The sequence below is a fragment of the Phascolarctos cinereus genome, unplaced genomic scaffold, assembly GCF_003287225.1.
Source record: "Phascolarctos cinereus isolate Bilbo 61053 unplaced genomic scaffold, phaCin_HiC Scaffold_4;HRSCAF=312, whole genome shotgun sequence".
NCBI lineage: Eukaryota > Metazoa > Chordata > Mammalia > Diprotodontia > Phascolarctidae > Phascolarctos > Phascolarctos cinereus.
Genome location: NW_027555847.1, coordinates 727,677,707 through 727,685,873, shown reverse-complemented (window position 1 = coordinate 727,685,873; position 8,167 = coordinate 727,677,707). Strand labels below are relative to the sequence as shown.

The window sequence follows — 8,167 nt, the reverse complement described above, 5'->3', positions numbered from 1 at the left end:
CTTTTTTATTTTTCTTTGATCTCTTTGTTATTCAGACATACCAATGTATCACTGAGTCTAAGGTTTCCAATAGCTTTTAGGAGTAGTTTGAAATTCTTTCCAAAATAGATAGACAAGTTCACAGTTATACCAGCAGTGCATCATTAATACCATTTTCTCACAACCTCACTAGCACTTATCTTTTTTGCGAACTTTGCAAATATGATGGGTGTGAGGTGGTATGTCACTTGTTTTAATTTGCATTTCTGTAGTTATTAGTGATATCGAGCAGGTTTCACGTGGCTATTAACAATTGGGATTGTGGGGTGTCCCTGTGCTAACGCTGGATGCAGTGGCCATTGGTCACTTTGCCCATTACTGAGTTCTGGGTCATAGGTCTGTGCCAAGGGTGTAGTGGCGCTACCTGAGTAGAGGTCCTACTTCTGGGGAGGGGCAGTGGTGCTCACCAGAGAGTAGAGACCATACTTGGGTAAGGACAAGAGTGTAAGTGAGAAGAGTGGTAAGCACAATTGTAGCTGGATCATATTACCTTAGAAGCACTAAAAAATTACAGACCTCCTGAGCTAGCTATGAAAACATCAGGGTGAAAAAGTCTGAAGCTCAGGCCAGTGACTCCTCCCCCCAGCCAGGTGAGCAGATCCCACCTCTAACTAAAAGTCCAAAATCAAAAATTGGCTGTAAAAATGAGAAAACAGCCACAAAAAGAAAACCTGACCATAAAAAGGAGCTGTGTTGACAGGGAAGCTCAGGGCACAAACTCCCAAGGAGCCATGCCTGAGGAGAGATTGGTGGCTGAGCTTGGTACTCTCTGGGACCATGTAGCCTCCTGTTCACTGTCACCATGTTCTGCCCTGATGCTTTGGGATCCATCTGCTCCCTTCCATTTCTTCCTTGAGAAATGCAATCAATTCCCCACTACTCTTGCCTTTCAAAGGGCTTGTTATAGAACCACTGCTTTGTTATACTTCCCATTCTTGTGACTCCTCAGATCAAAACTCCCTTACCTGCCTTCCCACAGGCATATCTTCCTTCCATGTGTCATCATCCACTATTATTAGAATGATGACCATTTGAGGACATGAATAGTATCACTTTTGTATTTCTATTGCAAGTGTTTAGCATTGTGCTTAGTACAAAATGAGTCTCACAAATGTTTTTTATTCATTATATTACTTCACAGATTCTGGGGCAAAGTGAAGAATTTGTTACTGTTTCACAACTGGTAACTGTGACTCACTCTGAAAGGGGAGGTGGTCAATGCACAGAGAACATTAAGGAAGAAGAATGTTCCGATCATTTGTTTTGAGATACATTCAATTTTTCTAAAAGAACAAGGGGAAATGTGTTATTAATTAAAAATGTGCTATTAAAAATCATAAATGCAGAGCTCTATAATTCTGTTTGGAAATAATGTGGAGGAGCCTCTTTCCTTCCTTAGACCTCTGAATATGCATGAAGAGGCAATAATAAAAGCTCACACTGGGGTAGCATTTTATTGTTTGCAAAGCAGTTGAAAACAATCCCACTTGATCCTCACATCAACCATGGGAGGTAGGAGCAATTAATATTCATATTACAAAATAGGAAACTGAGGTTCAGAGTATGAGAGCTTTGTATGTAGTAAAGCACGTTAAAACTTGAGCTGCAATCTAGGTCTCAGCATCCTGCCCAGAGCAGTCTTCACAAGATATTGCTTCATGCTGCCACGGTTGTTCCCTTGTTGGTTGCTACAGACACTTGCTCTCAGCCTGTCAATCTGATGATCTCAGGTAGCGATTAGGAACACAGATGATTCAACTAGTTCACCTCTAGAGGCATTACTCATGTCTCAATCTGTACCACAAGTTGACTCTTTTTTCTTGGTTTTTCAGTCCATTATTTTCATTTCTTTCCCAAATTTTTCTCCACTTTACTCATTTGTTTTTTAGATGCTTTCTAACCTCTTACAAGAACTGTTTTTGGCCTGAGACCAAATTACATTTTTCTTTGAGGTTTCACATATAGCCATTTTGACACTATTGTCTTCTTCTAAGTTTATGCCTTGATCCTATGTATCACCATAGTAACTTTCCATAGTCAAGCTCTTTCTTTCTTTGGTTTTTTTTGGTCATGTATTCTGTCTTTTTTTGTGACTTGGTGTTTTTATGTGAAAGTTGTGCTGTGGTCCTGCACTGACCCAAGCTTTTTGTGCTGGGGTTCTGTGTCTTATTGCTGGCTTTCACTGGGCTTCATGCTTAGCTGATTGCTTTCTCTGAGAAGGGTAGGCTTCCCTTTTTGCTTGTATATGAGTGTGGGAAATCCTCTTTGGCCTCACTTAGGTGTAGGATTTAGCTGCTGGCCTGCTGCAAGGGTGGAGCCTTACTGCTGGGGTGCTGTGATAAGAAAGTTTTTCTGGTGGCTGGCCCTGAAGAATTAATTTTGCTGCTGATGTGCCCAAGGGATGGGGCCTGCCACTAGGTTGCTGTGGAACCAGGGTCTCTATACTGGTTGAACTCAGAGGTGGGTCTTGATGTTGGCCAGCCCCAGGATAGGGTTTCTCTACTTCAGTGGGGTCAAAGCGTCACTAGTAGCTGGGGGGTAGTGTTGCAAGGGTGGGGACATGCTATGCTGCACAGACTGCTCACTAGCCTAGGGAGCTGCTGGTTTGCAGGAAGATGGGGGATCCCTGGTGGATTGCCTCAGGCTTGGCGCCTTGATGAAGGTCCCCTACTATGCGGCTGTCTTCTGTTGCTGCTCTTGGACCTTGCTCCATTCCCACACCAGTGAGACAGACCTTTCCTGCCATGCTGCTAAGCTGCGTTCCTGCTCCTACATCAATTCTGAGGTGGTTTTCTCCTTGTTTGCAGGAAAATTTGGAAGGGCTCCAGAGGGTTCCTTCCTCACTTCTCCATCTTGGCACTGGAAGACTCTTGAACAATACTTTTATGCCATAAGAAATGAGGAAAGGCTTGGTTTCAGAAAAACCTAGATTTGTATGAATTGATGCAAAATGAAGTGAGAAGAACCAGGAGAGCAGTATACACAGTAGTAGCAATATTGTAAAGATAATGAACCCTGAAAGAGTTAAAAACTCTGGGCAATGCAATAATTCACCACAATTGCAAAGGACTGTTAAAGAAAAAAAGATTATCCACCTCTGGATAGAGAAAATATAGATTCAGAAAATAGATTAAAGTATATTTTTTTCTATTTATTATTCTTGCCTTTTTGGAATACAGCTAAAGTGAAAATATATTTTTATGGGTTCATAGATACAACAGGTATAATATGTTTTGCCTTCTCATGCAGGAGGGATGGAGGGAAGAAGTGAATTCTTAACTGAAAATAAAAATAAGACTTAAAAATATGAGAATTAAACTTTGTGGTACAAATAAAACCAAAAGAATACATTCGGATGAAGGAATTGCAGTTCACAAATGAGTGTAAAACTTATGGATGTCAGCAAGACAGGAGTAGTTACTGTCTCTTTTTATAGGTGAGGTGGAGTTTAGAAACAGACTATGTAAGTTGAGGAATTGATGAGTTATGGCATTAAAGGAATTATCAACAGGTCTTTTGAGAACAAATGGAATAGTATCAGTAATTGAGGTGCAGGAAAAACAAAAGTGAGTGAAGCACTGGATTTAGTAATGAAGAAGGGAAAATGTTCAAGGCAGGGATAATGTCATATAACAGCCAGGGAAATGGAGACTCACTGACTAATTTTGGATAACATGGACATGAGAGAGAGAGAGAGAGAGAGAGAGAGAGAGAGAGAGAGAGAGAGAGAGAGAGAGAGAGAGAAGAGAGAGAGAGAGAGAGAGAGACAGAGAGAGAGACAGAGAGAGAGAGAGACAGAGAGAGAGACAGAGAGAGAGACAGAGAGACAGAGACAGAGAGAGAGAGAAATTGCTGAATAACAGATGTTGACAGAAAGCCAGAGCAGCACTGTGGAGCAAAAAATACTCTGAAACAGCCACTCCAAAAATTAATTAGGTTTTGGGGGGAGGGATGAACCTGAGACAAAGTGAAGATTGTACTAGAACGTGTGCTGAAGGAATGAGTTTCATGTGGAAGGAAGTAGGTCTTAGTGAATGTTAGAACAGGAAAGGAGTGAGAAGTTTGAAGTTTAAGATGAAAGAAAGTTTATAATTTATGCAGCAGGCATTCCAAAGAATGCAGGGAATGTGGTATCAAATATTGAGTAGATATTGATGTGAGAATTGATGAAGATGACAATGAGGAAGGAAACATATGATATGGATGAGGGGGTTAGCATTTGAAAGCTGGCACTTCAATATAAGTAATATTATCAAAATAAGAGGATGAAGGTGTCTAAAACATTTTATTAGTAGTCTAGAAAGGACATCAGTGACAGGCAAGATGTCTGCTAAAGGAGATAGTTAATTAGAAATATCAGTGTCATTGCTCCATGCTGACTTCATCATAAGTTGTGGTTTCCATGTCTTGGAAATGGTCAGAAAACTCATCTGAGGGCAGGCATAAATAGAAGAAGGTATGGCGTAGAATTCTAAGGTCGTAGACAGCAGACAAGAGGTGAAATTTCCCAGGGCCCCTCTCTTATTGGTATGCTTATACTTAAAATTGAATATACCTCTGGGAGGAATTAGTAGGCAATGATCCAGAAAGGTTCCTGCCCGTGGAGCTCACTGTATTCTTGATATTTTCCTGGGTGTTTTTGTCAGGCCTCAGCAGGATCACACTCTGTAAGCCAGCACTAGATGCTAGGATGGAGAAGATTTCCACAGTAACCATGGCCTTGCCCTTGGTACTCTGGTACGTGGGGAGGAAGGAGACCCACACATTGCAGAACACTAACATGCTGAATGTGATGAACTTGGCTTCATTGAAGGTGTCAGGCATGCTCCTGGCCAGGAAGGCCACCGTGAAGCTGCACAGTGATAGGAATTCCATGCAGACCAGGACAGAGCAGAAGGCAAAGTGAGAGCCCTCATTGCACTTCATGATGAAGTGGCCAGGTTCAGAGTGTGGGTCCATGTCAGGAAAGGGGGAGAGGTTCCCAGCCAGATGGCACAGAGAACCCCTTGAATTCCAGAACAGATAATGACAACAGAGTTAGACACACTGGATTGCAACCATATCCTGCCCCTGCTCCCTGGTTTGGTAACCCTGAACGCCAAAACAACCATGATGGTTTTGGCCAAGGTTGAGGACACGGCTATGGTAAACAGAGCTGCAAATGTTGTTTGTTGGAGGAGACAGGTGACTGAAGTAGGATGGCCAATGAAGAGTAAGGAGCAGAGGAAACAGAAGATGAGGAAAATGAGGAGGGTAGGGCTGAGAGCCTGGTTGTTGGCTTTCACTATGGGGGTGTCTTGAAACTTCACAAATACCCAGAGAACCAGAGCTGTCATCAGAGAAAAGGAAAGAGCTGCACAGATCAGAGTTATCCCCAAAGGTTCTGAAACATCCAGGAAATTCGTAACCTTGGGGAGGCATTGATTTCTTTCCTTATTGGAACATTCATCTTCTGGGCACTTCACACAGTGCTTCATATCTGCAAGAGACAAACAAGCTCTTAGGATTTTAAATGCAATAAATTTTCCCCACCCCCATACACAGAAAATAGGTAAAATTCCTCAAAGAAGTTATTTCTTACTTCAGAAGGCATAAAAACTGTTTCTATGCTGTGAGATGGTCATTGAAAAGTAACCTAGTGTGCAATACAGTCTAATTCTATATATACTCATTATTGTTAAATTTGACTTTATTTTTCTAGTATTCAGATTTCCTAATTGAATACAAACTTTTCCTATGGATCTATTGTTATAGTACAATGATGTAGAAACTGGAGCCCTTCCTTGTCTCAATCCTTTCTGACTCCATTATGTTATAGTAATTACTGTACATGGATATAGTATGATAAGTTTGCTACATAGTAAACCATAAATGAAGAGTTCAGTGTCTGCTCTGGGCCTAATACTTGAGTTACAAACTCAAAGAATTAAGCAATATCTGCCCATAGAGGCCTTACAATCCAATAGGATATAAGTAATGCTACAACATCTTGTCTTTTCCTGAATTTATTCATTTCCATACGTGAGTGTAAGTTGGAGCCAAATGAGTAAATTGGTCAAATCATCCACCCTTACTAAATTAAATGACAATGAGTAACTCCCTGATTCCTTCATCTGGTGACAATCCACCTCAACTGTTCACTAGGTGTCATCGATGCATGGAACATTCTATATGAGACAGGACACTGGATTGGGGTTGTTGAGGGGATTATCCTCATTTTCAGGAGCCTGTACAATTTGAAGGCCATAGTTGGGCTCAGAATAACTCGTTTTTGGTTGTGGAGAGAGGAGAGACTATTCCAAATAAGCCTCTTCAATGTCATGCATTGGTTGCACAAGAGTAGAGTGTTGAGTCCTAGACTTGGTCACAGGCTAGCTCTCCCTTCTTTGGCTCAGGGAACCTTGTAAACATCCCTGGTATGAGGAAGACCTGAGTTCAAATCTGGCCTCCAACCCTTTTTAGCTGTGTGACCCTGGCAAGTCACTTACCCTGGATTGCCTCAAGAAAAAGAAAAGAAAATTGTAATTGCTTTTGGTGTTCCAGGGACTGTTTGCCTCCTCTATGGATCAATGTAAGTCAAGAAAAACAGATGCAACAGATGGGAAGAAAAATGCAAGAGTTTGACCCACAAGAAGGGAGCTGACACTTGGTCAGTACATCTAGCCCCATGAAATGTACTAGATCTCAATCAACCATTGAAATGATATCAGTAGAATTATTGAGTTTCCTTACCCCAACCTTCTGAAGTATTAAAAAAAAATTTCCCCATTTATCTATTAGACATCCCTAGGTGTATTATTTCCCATCCACTGTGGAGGACCCTTCCCTCTCATCCTCTAATCCTGTACCCATCTCATTAGGTTTAGTACTATGAAGTCATTAGTGTGCAGAGGCCAAAATGATTCTAATATGTGACTTTTCACTGATTGTTTACATTGTTTAAAATCTTAAATGTTTTTACTATTGGAGTGTGACTCTTTCCCAGTCTATAAATATATAATAGGGTGTTGCACTAGTGGAGTTGCATAATCAATGACCCAAGTAACCCAGTCCACACTGACTCTGAAAAGAAGGTCAAGGTCTTCTGTGACAGATGGCTTGGAGGGAATACAGAGGCTCTTCTACAGAATTCATGGTAGACTTCCCTTTCTAGATCATTTATCAAATTTTAACTTGAAAATATAGCAGGGGATAGGGATGACAGAACATCCACCATATATCATGGGTATCTATTTACAGTGGGAGTAATTCTCCCAAGCCAACACTAGTCCAAAGTTCCTGATGAATGTTGTACCCAAGATACACATAAACTCAACTTCACGTTATCACAAATATTTTGCAGAGTACATACTCCTCCTCACTCTAGCGAAGCCTATCCCATTACATGTGAAACCCTAAAAAGACCATAAAATTACATTCTGTAACAGATAGGGCAAGGTTACTTTTTTTTTGTAGGTCTCATTTTGAATAATAAAGTTGGACACAATATTTTAGCCGTGTATCATTAATTCAATCCACTTGTCCTGATCTGAACTCGTTGCTGACTCACCTTGCTCCTGGATATCGTCTTGCTCAGACAATGATGAAGTTGTTTGTGATCCTAGAGCACATGAGTTCACTCAGTTCAGTAAGTGTAGGAGGAAAGCTACCTGCAGACACTGAGTCATCTGATTGGAAATCTCTCCCTCAGGGCACAGGGAGCAGTTGAAACAGCAGATGGGCTGTCCTTCCAGAGGTGTTTGCCTCAATCCAGGACCACAGCTCTCACTGTGTGTGGCACAGGGAACCTAGTGACAAGGGAGTAAAATGCATGATGGCTTTCATAATTAACCAGACAGAGGATGGTATATAATCAGAAGGTGAATGATATTGATTTTCGGGCAAAGTGAGCTTATTCTGTGAGAGAAATAAGAGAACTGTTCATGCATAAATGGAACTTGAGGCAGAAGGAGCACTGGGTGGAAAACAGAGACCTGGGAGCTAGTCTTATTTCTGCCACTAGCTGTGGGAAACTGACTGAACCTTTTAAACTTTGTGGACTTCAGTCATTTCTAAGCAGAGCAATTTGAACACCCTGCTATCTTGTTGTCCTTATTCATCTAGCATTTTGTAATTCTCAATACCAGCT

The 8,167-nt window shown here is 41.2% G+C and overlaps 1 pseudogene; it reads right to left on the bottom strand.

Moving 5' to 3' along the window:
* Positions 1–4,283: 4,283 nt before the first annotated feature.
* The window catches only part of LOC110202589 (vomeronasal type-2 receptor 26-like), a 31,191-nt pseudogene continuing 27,307 nt past the window's right edge, over positions 4,284–8,167 (bottom strand).